The sequence below is a fragment of the Oxyura jamaicensis genome, chromosome 6 (assembly GCF_011077185.1).
Source record: "Oxyura jamaicensis isolate SHBP4307 breed ruddy duck chromosome 6, BPBGC_Ojam_1.0, whole genome shotgun sequence".
Taxonomy (NCBI): domain Eukaryota; kingdom Metazoa; phylum Chordata; class Aves; order Anseriformes; family Anatidae; genus Oxyura; species Oxyura jamaicensis.
In genome coordinates this window covers 21,758,317-21,770,130 of record NC_048898.1, presented here as the reverse complement: position 1 = coordinate 21,770,130, position 11,814 = coordinate 21,758,317, and the positions used below count along the sequence as shown (strand labels likewise).

General features: G+C 36.4%; 1 long non-coding RNA gene across 2 annotated transcripts in view; it reads left to right on the top strand.

The window, feature by feature from the left end:
• The first annotated feature begins 6,081 nt into the window (after positions 1-6,081).
• Positions 6,082-11,814, top strand: part of LOC118168751 — a 6,393-nt gene continuing 660 nt past the window's right edge. Inside the window, exons 1-3 of one of the 2 annotated variants that reach the window (XR_004751774.1) lie at positions 6,082-6,494; positions 8,673-8,811; positions 9,915-10,038. This is a non-coding gene — a long non-coding RNA (uncharacterized LOC118168751). Of the gene's footprint in view, positions 6,495-8,672; positions 8,812-9,914; positions 10,446-11,814 lie in introns of those variants that run through there. The other variant, XR_004751773.1, reaches the window with a different exon arrangement.

The window sequence follows — 11,814 nt, the reverse complement described above, 5'->3', positions numbered from 1 at the left end:
TTTTCCACTACAGGACAAGTAGTGGAAACTTGTTGTGTCCTCCCCCCTCACCCCCCTGCCCCCATATATTAACCTCAGTCTTATAACTTGTATAGGAAGACCTATTGACAAATAATAATCAATCCCCCTGCAAATGTGTAGCTCAGTGTCAGAAATCTTAAACTTCCAAAAACTGCTACCAGAAATCTTGATCCTATTTCTGCTGAGATCAAGGAGAACTTTGACACACAAACAGGAGGGATTAGTCTTAAAATCACAAAGTATGTCGTATGAATAATAACTCCTTCATATCTTTTTGTGAGTAAATTGCAAAGCACTTTATAAAAACAGACATCTGTAGGTGAACTAAATCATAGATATGGAAGGCTACAGGTCAAGATTTCCTAGTAAGCCAGGAACTGAGAGTAGGTCTCAAGTCCTGCAGTGTTTCTCAATGCATTCAACTATAAAATATCTGAATGTGTCCCCCTTAATTTTTTTTTTTTTTTTTTTTTTGCAAAGAATTAACAAAGTAAAGTAATTCTACCTTTCATCCTACATTTCTTTAACAAGTACCTTAACCTATTTGAAGAAAGGTTAATGTGGAAGGTCATGTATCTAAATTGGCCAATTGTTTCTGAAACATTAAAGCAGAATATCACGTTTGAAGCTATGGTGTTTACAAAATGTTATAGTTCCTATGTTTATTATATCTGATGTGTTAATGTGTTAGTGTTAATAGTCCAGTTTGGAAAATTGACTCTGGTCTTATACAACTTCATATGCATTTTGTAGGTGATACAGAAACTAGGGGAAAAGCTGGAGAAGTCATTCTATTCAGAACACTTATTATTCTGCAGCTGATCAGTAGTCCTAAACTTCTTTTGGAATAAAATTTATTTATCTTACGCTAAGAGTTAAACAACTTTTGGGTGGAACGACAAAGCTTTTCCTCATGACCTCCAGCACAAATTCAAGGAAGCATAATGCTAGTAGATATAACAGGGAAGAGTAATGTGAACTGAAATTACAATGGTGAGATTTTGATCTTGCAGCTGTTTGGCAGAATCTTGATTTGTGCTTCTGTAACAGGTTACTCTACTAAATATATATATATACACACACACTTATGTACAAGAAAAAAAATAGATCTTCTAAAATAACTGTTCTGAATTTAGTTTACTGCTAAGATAATCTGTGTGTGACTAGGGGACCTGTTGGAGTACCTTTTAATAAGAAGGTACTTACCAGTACAGTAAAAACGGGAAAGACATCTAAACAAGTGAGGGGCAGCAGGAATCTGGTTTATCTGACCTGACATAGTACTGATGAAGTCAGTGTGGATGTCACTATGGGAGAAAACATGTCAGAGTTCCATTACATTGTGATTATGGTATTTAAGTCTTCAGTGAGCCTGTTTTATTATCAACAGCTTCTGTATTATAAATGTCTTATTTCTTCAGACAAATTTAGGTGTTCAGAAATCATTCATTTTGGTGAGAATGAGTAAGTGAGCAAAAAGGGCTTCTTGCTCACTTCTAGACTCATTTCTTGTTGTAAATGGAGTGACATGGAGTGTTTATTTTAATTCCCATTGTGTGCTCTGTGAGCACTCACTTCCATTTGCTTCTCTGTATGTCATCACATGGGCTTTTTTCCTCTATTCCTTCAAAGAAATTTCTGGCAACAGCAGAATGCTAGGCTGCCTTGGGACATCAGACAGATAGAATCTTAATGTTGATGAGTAGATTTTTAAAACTCTGAGGCAGAGAGTTAACTCCTATGCAATCCGGTATAGAAATTCCTACAAACAAGAGCATCAGATGCCTTTAGCTTCCACAGCCAGCCTGTAGGATTTTCATATTCCAAACTAAAGCTTCAATTATATTGATTTTTTTTTACAAGTATTTGTTATACACGTCTTATGCAAGACCATTATTTTAAAATAGCACAAAACCAAATTTTTATTCAAATCATGTGAGGTAAGATAAAAATTCATCATATTATGCAAAACAAAGGGGAAAAGCTTTTATTTTTTTTTCCATGGATGTTCTATGCTAATGATCACAGAAGATATAAAATCGAGAAGTAACCCTTATTCACCATTCTTGCTGTGTTTATTCTAGTTATTATAATTGTACTTCAGGAGCATTCAGGAAATACGTGCAAGTTTTAAAATGTATACCTCCTATTTTATTTCACTGATGTCCAAGCTGAGTGCTGCAGTAATCTTACTGTGCTGTTTAATTCATTCCGAAGTGGCACGAGGAAACATACCCTTGACCTTCTACAAAACTGTTAATTTTTGAGCTTCCTTTTGTAGACTTAGAGAAAGTTCTTAGATGTGCTGGATGTTTTGATTCATGATGACAAACAGGCTGAAAAGGAGTCAGGAGGACAACAGTATGGTGCTGTTATACTGTTTGCATGCCAGTGCAACTCTGCTGAAGCACCAGGCATCCTACTGGGGCTACGCTGCCTTTGCCAGCACAGAACCTACCTTTCAACTTATCACTCCTTGAAGACATCTCCCTGTTCTAGAATTCATTCCATATCAGGCTCTTGGTATATCAGTAAAAGCACCATTGTCTTGTTGATTAAATGAAAAAAAAAGTGATTGGTTAGGAATGGAAGGTAACAGAGAGAGCAAGGTGGTTTTTTTTTTTTTTTTTTTTTTTTTTTTTTTTACTTTCAGAAATGATTGTCTCAAATGTCCTGTGGAAAGATGTGACAGACTCTTACACTCCCCTTGTAAAGATTTTAAGCTTGTTCAATTGATGTTCTGCATTACCGTGAAATGTCGTAACATGTTGCAGAAAGGATAGTGGGATGGCTGAAACTGTTAATGATGGAACTGTACAGACACAAGTTATAATTTGGGGGACAGAATTTTGATAAGACTTGCATTTCATTGCTAGAAATGCTCATTGTCCAAGAGGAGAAATAATACTTTTAAGTTTTACCCTTCAAAAACAAGTCTACCCTTTTTCCAATATAAAAATAGTCAAGAAAATTGGCTTCAAAGCACATTCTTAATGCTTAAACCATTCTCTATAATATGCAAATACTTGGACTGATGGGTGAAAGTGGAGATTAGAGGAAGAGATAATAAGCATTATTTTAAATTCAGCAGTTAATTTAACACAGCTCAGCTGTACAGCCATCTAAAAATTTTACAATCTATGACAATGTTTGAACACTTTCATGATCAGTGTTCACAGCCAGCCATTAGTTTATCATTGCCATTTAAAACTATTGGATGCCTAACAAATCTGTTCTTTATCTAGCATGGACTGATAAGAAAATATTGTTTGCCTCCCTCATTCAAAGCGGCTTGGATCATTTGGCTTATTTTAGAGCACATAACTGAAAGCCAGGAGAAGCAACACTTTAAATGAACCAGTGATGGTAGCTGCATTCCTTCAAACACCCGTGTGAGATATGAAGGGTTGCACCTTCCCAGCGAAGGAACTGAACACTGTAGCAAAGCTACAAGATTGCAACTGACCCTCTTTACAGTGGCTCAAATTGAGATTGAGTTTATCTGATGCTTTTGCGGTGGCAGTGTCCTTGTCTCTAAAACTGAAAATACAAGAAAGCTCTCATGTAATTTTCATGTTTCTGTATAATGTCTGTTTCATATTTTCTCTGAAGCATCAAAATTAGGTCTCAACTACGCAGATTTTTTTTTCCTGGCACTTCCTACAAAAAGAGATATATATCTATATCTATATCTATATATATATATATATATATATTTATATATATATATATATTTTCAGAAAGCCACTCACCACAGGTTCATACAACTCATCAAAAGATATCACCATATCACGTAGATATTTCTACGTGGTATGGGCTAAATTTACTTGTGCTCAGAGTTATTTATACTGTGGACTTTTTGGAATGACATCATGAAATGGTTTCTGAAAACCTTACTTCCAGGGCCTGAAGAAATAGCAACTGGATGCTCCTGCTAATGAGCCTTAACAGAACCGAGCATTTTTAACAAAAGATAGCTAGGAGGTTTCTTTCCTATAATGGAAGAAAACATTGAACACTACTATTTTACTTAAAGTGAAATACAGGATTAAATCAATTTGGCAGCCATGCTAAGGATTTACTGTGTTGTGGTAACAACTTTTTTTTTTTTTTTTTTTTTTTTTTAATAAACTCAGGCTGTAGAATATCATTAAAATTGGGATTAATCAGGATTAACACACTTTGGGGGGTGGGGAATGCATTATTAATACTCTTTGTCACCTTCACAGATTTCAGGTCTGAGTTTCACATGAAAATAAATACCTCCTGAATTCCTTTAAGTTTCAGTGTGTATATATATACTTTATTGATCTGATATAGACATCCTCTTTACAACAGCAGCATTTAAAACAAGTTTGTTTACCAAATCAGTGCATCCTAGGGTTATTTTGGGTTTGTTTTTAATTTACTTGTCCCCTGACCCTTGCTTATTTCCTCTGTCAATAGCTATTCCTAGCCCACAAATGCACTCTGAACACAGAGAAACTCTGCAGTTAGCCCTGATTTCAGAAGTGTAAATCTATGATAATAAGTCTCCTAAATTTAAGAAAGACTAGATGTTAAGCCTTTTTTTTTTTTTCTTTCCTGGTGGCCAGTAGTAATAATGGTTTGATATAATATATACAACTGTGAGGAATATTTTTCTGGTAAATATACTTTTTTGCCTTTCCTGTTTCCTTGTTACACAGTTGGAAGCAGGAAGCTCATTCTGAGTTTTGAGCTGTGGTAGTCCAAAGGATATCCTTGTCTCTCTCCACCTCTATAAATAAAATGAGACAAGTTTTACCCTGGCTCTAAAAATCAGTATGTGTGACTTCTAGGTTGTTTACAAGAAGACAGTGATGCTTGTAAGTATTTGATCCATTTGCAACAAAATAGAATTGAAATATTACCCAATCATATTTTGTGGGGTCTCAGACAAATATTAGACACCCCCCCCCCCCCCCCAAAACACGTGCATGCTCATACACACTGAGTCTGGATGTCTAATTATTTACTTCAGTTATATAACTCTACCTGCAAGGGAAATATAATAAAGATTTTGGTTAAAAAGTTAAAACTTGCTTTTATTTCATAGTTGTATAATTCTATGTCCTCTTTCTTTTCTCTTCCACTTGGAAATTTTTCCAGTACACATATCTTAACATAATCTATTATTTGTATGGGTAGGATGATCTGAAATAACATTTGCCTACCTCATTCAGTAAAACACAATGAAGTTCCTTTACAGTAGTCTAATTTTGGATTAAGCTTCCAGTTTTTAACAGATTTTTTTCTAGAACATCTGCTTAATCACTCAGACCAGTTTGCTACAAGTCTGCACCAAAGTGAACGGAAATGTGTGGTTCCAAGGTGGAGTGGTATCAGCTCGGGTGTAACTGCTTCAACACCAGGTTCCCAATTCCTACAGGAAAATGTTGGAGTGGTCAGATATGAGTCACAAGAATGGGGGGAGGATGTCAGACTTTAATATAAGACTCAAGAGGTTCAAACCATTTACTCAATTATGCGTAGGCTAAAGATACTTTTTTCAATCCCTAAGAAATAGTGTCTGGACAATGGATACCTCTCAACTGATTAATTAGAAGTAGAATAAAATTTAATGTGCAGATTTTCTAGAAATGAAAATTAACTTTTACAATGACTTAAGATGCTAATAGGTTTTTCCATTACTGGAAGTACAAAAATCAAAGTCGAATATATATATTTTTTTTCAAAGTCATTTGTATTTTATTGCTATTTAAAGCATAATTCAGGAAACTATTATTGTTTTTCTTATGCAGGAGATCAGGCTGTCAGCACCAGTGGAATCCCTGATTACTAATAAATGTTATGCTCCTTGAGCAAGATTTAGTGGGTGAAAGCCTGGCTATGCTGAGTTCAGTGGAAATACTGTCACTAATTTAAATTATACCGCAACTTTGCAATATTTTATTTGTCGGGGTGGTCTAAATACCCAGCAGAAATTCTGGATTATGAATTAGGATTATGAGCCAATTTGAAATATTGGTGGAATCATGAGATGAAAGCAAGTTTTTACTCCTCTGCAAACAGGGAAGCTGGAGGCTGTGTTCAGCCATGCTGCTGGCCATGGTTCACAAGCTGTACATGATCCAGAACATCCATTTGGGGCTTTTGAGACAGGAAGCATGAACGGCAGCATCAGCAGATGGAGGTATCTGATTTCTGCGGCATCTCTGGAAATTCAGAATTGTGTATTACCTCAACAGAGTAGCAGTTCCCAAGCACAATGGTACTGAAGGTGCCATGGGCTGGAAACTTCTGCAGTAAAATTTTCCAGCATTCTTCCTGTTGAAGAGTGATGTTATCTTTCCAGTCAGCATAGACGAGGCTGGGTGAATCAACACTGCAAAGTGTGGTCAACCGCTGGGATAAGATTGAGGACAAGACCTCCAGATCAAGATCACTAATTTAGGCCTTGGACTTTGACTTCACTACAGTGAGTAAAAAGTGTAAGTAAGTAAAGGTTGATTTTGCTTATCTTCCCTGGTCAAGATGTAGCTACAAAAGTAGGGATGAGTTCAGAAATTCCATTTGCAATCTTTGACAAAGCAATAGACGTGTTCACAGGGAAGAGAAAAAGACCAAAGAAATCAATATATTCTGAAGAAAATTGTGTTCACAGATGGGCTAGTAATCATTCAAACAAAACAACGGTCCTTAACTGTTCACCCCCTCTATTTTCAACCTGCTGCCCAGAAACATTGGGAGGAATGCAAAAACTTCCATTGCCCCCTTAATTGGACAACCTCTCTGTCCCAGGCAGATGCATTCACTCACTTGCTCTTATTTTTTATGAAATACTCAGAATATTCTCCCTGTCTGGGAAAAAAGGGAGTAATCATTCCAGAGTGAAACAGCCTAATTCCTGTGATCATCCTTTTTCCATCAGATCTGTACTGCTCCACCATCTGACAGGCTTTCCCTAAATATCCCAGTCAAGCATCAGTTTTTCCTTCAGTTGGTACTTTCAGCAGGGAGATTTTACCTTGCCATGCAGTTACAAGATAGGAGAGGGAAGAGTTGGGAAACCTCACCAGGATGAAGAATAAGTATCACCTGCATCCTTTGTTGTGTTGGGTTGTTGTCATCTTTCCCCATTCCACATCCCCCTCCTCAAAAAAAAAAAAAAAAAAAAAAAGTTGGAGCTGTGGAGCTTTATTTTCAGCTTTAGAGCATGTAAAGTGATTCTGCTCCTACACAGCTTGGGGGGGGAAAGAAAAAAAGCTGCTACTTAAAGGTACCAGCTTTATTTGGTTTTGTAAAAACACATTCTAAGAATGGTTTTCCCTAAAGAGTTTTAAGACAAACAGAAGAAAATTGGAAGAATGCAGAACTGAGACATGTGGTGTCATCCACCCCCATTCACATTGGGAAACTGATTTAGCTTAGTGGCTCTTCTACTTTTTTTTTTTCCTATTTTTTTCTATATTTTTCTGGTAGGTACACCAAGAATTTTAATCAACAGCAGATTATCAGGAGATTTAGGAATACCTTTAATGTATTTCTCTCCTGTACACCAGCATATTGTCTAAAAGATTTAAGCTCTACAATGCTGGTAGGGTGGCTAACTTCACGCAGTAAAATCTGTAACACCTGTGAAGCATCCTAGCTCCCTGAGCATGGCTATGTACTCCAGAATAATTTTTTTTGAAAAGACTGATTCAAGTGAACCACAAAATCCAGCTGATCAGAAAGACTAGAAAAAAGATGTTTTAGCTTTTCTTTGGTGTTTTGTACCCATTTTGTCTAGGTTTGGTATCAGAATCTTATGGAGGAAAAAAAAAGTGTATATCTACAAATATAAAAATCCAAACTGATAAATAGAGATGAAAAGGGATATGACAGTTGTGACATTTTCAGCATTTATTCTAGTAGTTAAAGAAACTCATTTTGGATGCAGAAAGCTTTTTCTCTGCCTGAGGAAACCAAAACCCACCTTACACTGAATGCTTTTTATATAGGAAATGAAGACTGCCCCTCGTGTTAAGTTTGTGCTGCTGGGGGAAGGAAAAAAAAAAAGAGCTCACTTTGGCTGGGCTTAAAGGCAGAGGAACAGTGTTTCTGCCCTCTCAGCTGCAGATAGATCCTGGGAATGGGGAGACCTATATTAAAGGGGGCTGGGAGCTGGTAGTTGCTTTGTTTCCAGCCTGTTGGATATAAAACTATTCTGATAATACGCATACAACTTCCTCCTTATTCCTCTTTCTTCTTGCAGCAGAAGTAGCTATATCCCAAGCAAAAACAATGTTTCATCCTGTCAGGCTTGGGTGGAAAGGGGAGGAGAGGATAAAACATGAAAACAATTTAAAATGTTTATTTTTAATAGTGTCTGGCAGTAGTCAGAGTTTTAAAAACTATAAATAAACAAAGGTCAGAGTCAACGATGAGAAACATATGCCATACACATGTTTTTGAAAATGTAGATAAGGAAAACAGATAACAAATAGTATTATGTAGACAGCTCTTTCCACAAGACTCATCAAAACTTCCATTACAGTTTTCAGTAGTGCCAGAAAGCAGTTGTGTCCCTTGGCCCAGTGAAGAATGTAAAACGGAGGTGTCTGTGTCCTTTTCATTGCACTACCACTGTCCTGATGGATTTCAGCTCCTCTTTCTATTTTTAACAGTTTGGGGACAGGGATCACTGCGTGTGGAGAAACAGAGCTCAGATCTTTGTACCAGCCCGCAACTGCTTCTGTGACAAATGCAGCACCTATGAAGCCTACTCATCTGTGGAAAGCAAAAAGCTACTAACCAGCACTAAAGGTCTGGCAGAGAGGATGGTAACTAACCTTCTGATGTTAGAGAGGAGTACAAGTTAAAGACTACTAGCAACCTAGGAGAGAGAAAGTTAATGTAAAGCATGGTCAGCAACCCCTCTCTCCATTGCTGTGGATGGGTGCAGGGATACGGCTCCAATTATCTGAGCTATTTATGTGCACTTGCTTTTGGCAATCTTGCTTTGGAATGCTGTTTGTAAAAGGTTTCATACTTTTCTATTAAGCTTCTTAAAGGGCCATTATGCATTCACAAAAATCCATATCCATCTGGTAAAGAATGTTTCCTGACTCAGTTAACACCATATGCATACCAATTGCTACCATTCTGGAGTGTGATTCATTATTCCCAATGCACTTGCATATTAAGAGAGCACATTAGGAAACAGAGTGGGGAAATAGTACATTTTACAAGAAAATAAAGAGTTTAGTTATTCTCAGGAATTAGAAGTCTTCATTTAAAAACCATCCCTCACCAGGTTGTTTTGTAAGAAGTTCAGTGTCTAATAGTAGTTAATATCTGTATGACACAGACTTTCACAAAAAATAAATTATTTCAGTGATCTTTGCCAGCTATTATATTTTCCTGAATATTATTCCTATTCCATAGTATACTTATGGTGGTTTTTTTTTGTTGTTTTTTATTTTTTATTCACAGATGATTAAACAGTTTAAAATTGTTTTTGCAGTGGGTTTTTTGGAGATCAGATTTTCAGAATTGCAATGCAACAGCTACATTCTCAGCATCTAGTCCTGATATCTTGTGATAATGAGATTCATACATAGGCGGGATCCTTTAGAAGTGGTAATATTTTGCCAATCATCTATGCTATGTTTAACAACAATTAAGATTTGTAAATACATATGCTTTTTATTTTTCCATGCATGTAATGGTACTTAAGTGCTTTTTCCCTTGCAGACATTTGCTGTTGTTTCTGTATATAATACTGTAGTTACACAGTACTTTGATTTAATGCCAAAGGTTTTCCTTTCTAAAAGAACCAAGGTGAATTATATAAAAGAACATAATATCTCTTAAACAGGGGAGTGAACTACTGTGGAGGTGATGGTTTATTCCTTGTGTTTTTGCAGGAGAGCAAGGTAACACTCCAGTTCTCCAAGAATGAACAAAGTATAAAAGCAAACTCAAGAATTACTGACAAACCTAAAATATATGAGAAATAGAGTGAAGATGGCATCCAGCTGATATAAGAAGGTGAATTTCAAAACCACCTTTGCACTGAGGAAGAGAATGGTTTTGAGGAAAATGCGAGCTCTCCAAAGGGATTCAAAAGAGATTGTATGTAATAGTGACTGACACAATTTCAAGTGGCTTGAAGTGAGAAATAATATGAAAATGGGAATATGCAGACAGAAGATAATAGATGTGGCTTTCTGCTTGTGAAGCAACAGGGACATAAATTTATTTTGACAAAAGAAATTTAGAGAAAGATGGAAAAGTGTTAAACTTTAGTTAGACTGAGGGATTATTGATATTAGTACAATCTTCTGCAGCTGTTTGTGGTAATTGGATTTGTTGGCTTTTCATGTTAGGGCTTCCATCAATGGACTTTCTAATTTGGCCACAAAATATGAATCTATTTAAACCCTCTACAAAATTAGTTCAAGACATGGTATGGCTTATTTCTGTTCATGTATAAAAATTCTCTTTTAATCTGTCATTTTTTTCCCTATATCTTCAAATTTTTGGCCGTTTAGAAAAAAAATAAGCTGTTAGAAACAGTAGATAGTGAAAAATCTACAAATATACTGTGGGTATTCAGATAGGATACCATATAACTGAGTGACAAGGACAAAGTGTAACAGGCAACAGAACGTTTGACTATCTAAAAAACTTATTGCATAATGGAATTCTTATTCTAACCATTACATCTCAGTTTATAAATTCTTTTCCTATGCATGCCCCCTTTCCATTATGAGCAAATAAAACACCACACAGTGAAATAAATAAAGGTTATACTCATAAGGTAATTTCACTTCACTTGATGCATGATGGCAAGTAACTCAAATGTTCTGAATAGCCTTGCTGTTAAGTTGATTAGGAAGGGATATAAGGGAGTAGTAACTGCTTTTATTTTGCACCACTGACATATTGTTACAAGACAGTACAGTCGTGCAAAAAAACCACTTTAATTCATATGAGGGTCAGTGAGATTGCTGGGGGCTGTGGCATGTGATGTCTGCAGGGAATGGGAGAGAGCAGGAAGCTCTTGCTGCTGTCTTCAATTGTCTGATGGGTAATTAAAGAGAGCATAGCAGATACTTTTTTTTTTTTTTCTCTTCCCCCAGACGTGCACAGCAAAAGAAAAAGAGGCAATTGGTACAATCTGCAGCAAGGGAAATTATTTTAAGAGCTAAAGAAAAGAAAATATTTGTAGCATGGGTAGCCAGATACTGGAGTGGGACTCAGAGGCTGTGAAATCCCATTCTATGGAACGATTCACAGTGTCACTGGACAAGCCCTGAGCATCCAAACACACTTTTGAAGCTGGTGCTCTTTTGCCTGGGGACTTGACCCAGATGATGTCCAGAGCTCCCTCTGATATAAATCACTCTGGCGTTCTCTGCCTCTCTTCATTAAACCCAAACTCTATCATCAAATACTATATAGTGTATTTAAAGTCCATTAATGAGGCTACACAGATAGGCATTTCTTTAGTTATTTATGTGTACGATTTTTGTTATCTTCCTGACCTCAGAATATTCATTTACCATTTTATGCCTCTTCTGTAATGAAGGGAGCACCTGAGTGGTTATCTCTAGGAGGACAAGGGAAGGTATTAGGAGATCTTTGCAACTCAGGAAGGTGTAGAAAGGACTCGTTTGACTTTCTGTATGCAGGGACATGACAGAGAAATCTGTGAAATTTCTCAGAGAAACCTTATTTTTCTGTGTGACAGAAAAATAAAACTTGAGATAGATCTCTACCTGGAAAAGACTGAGTTTTCAGTCTTATATGTGTTTTATTCAT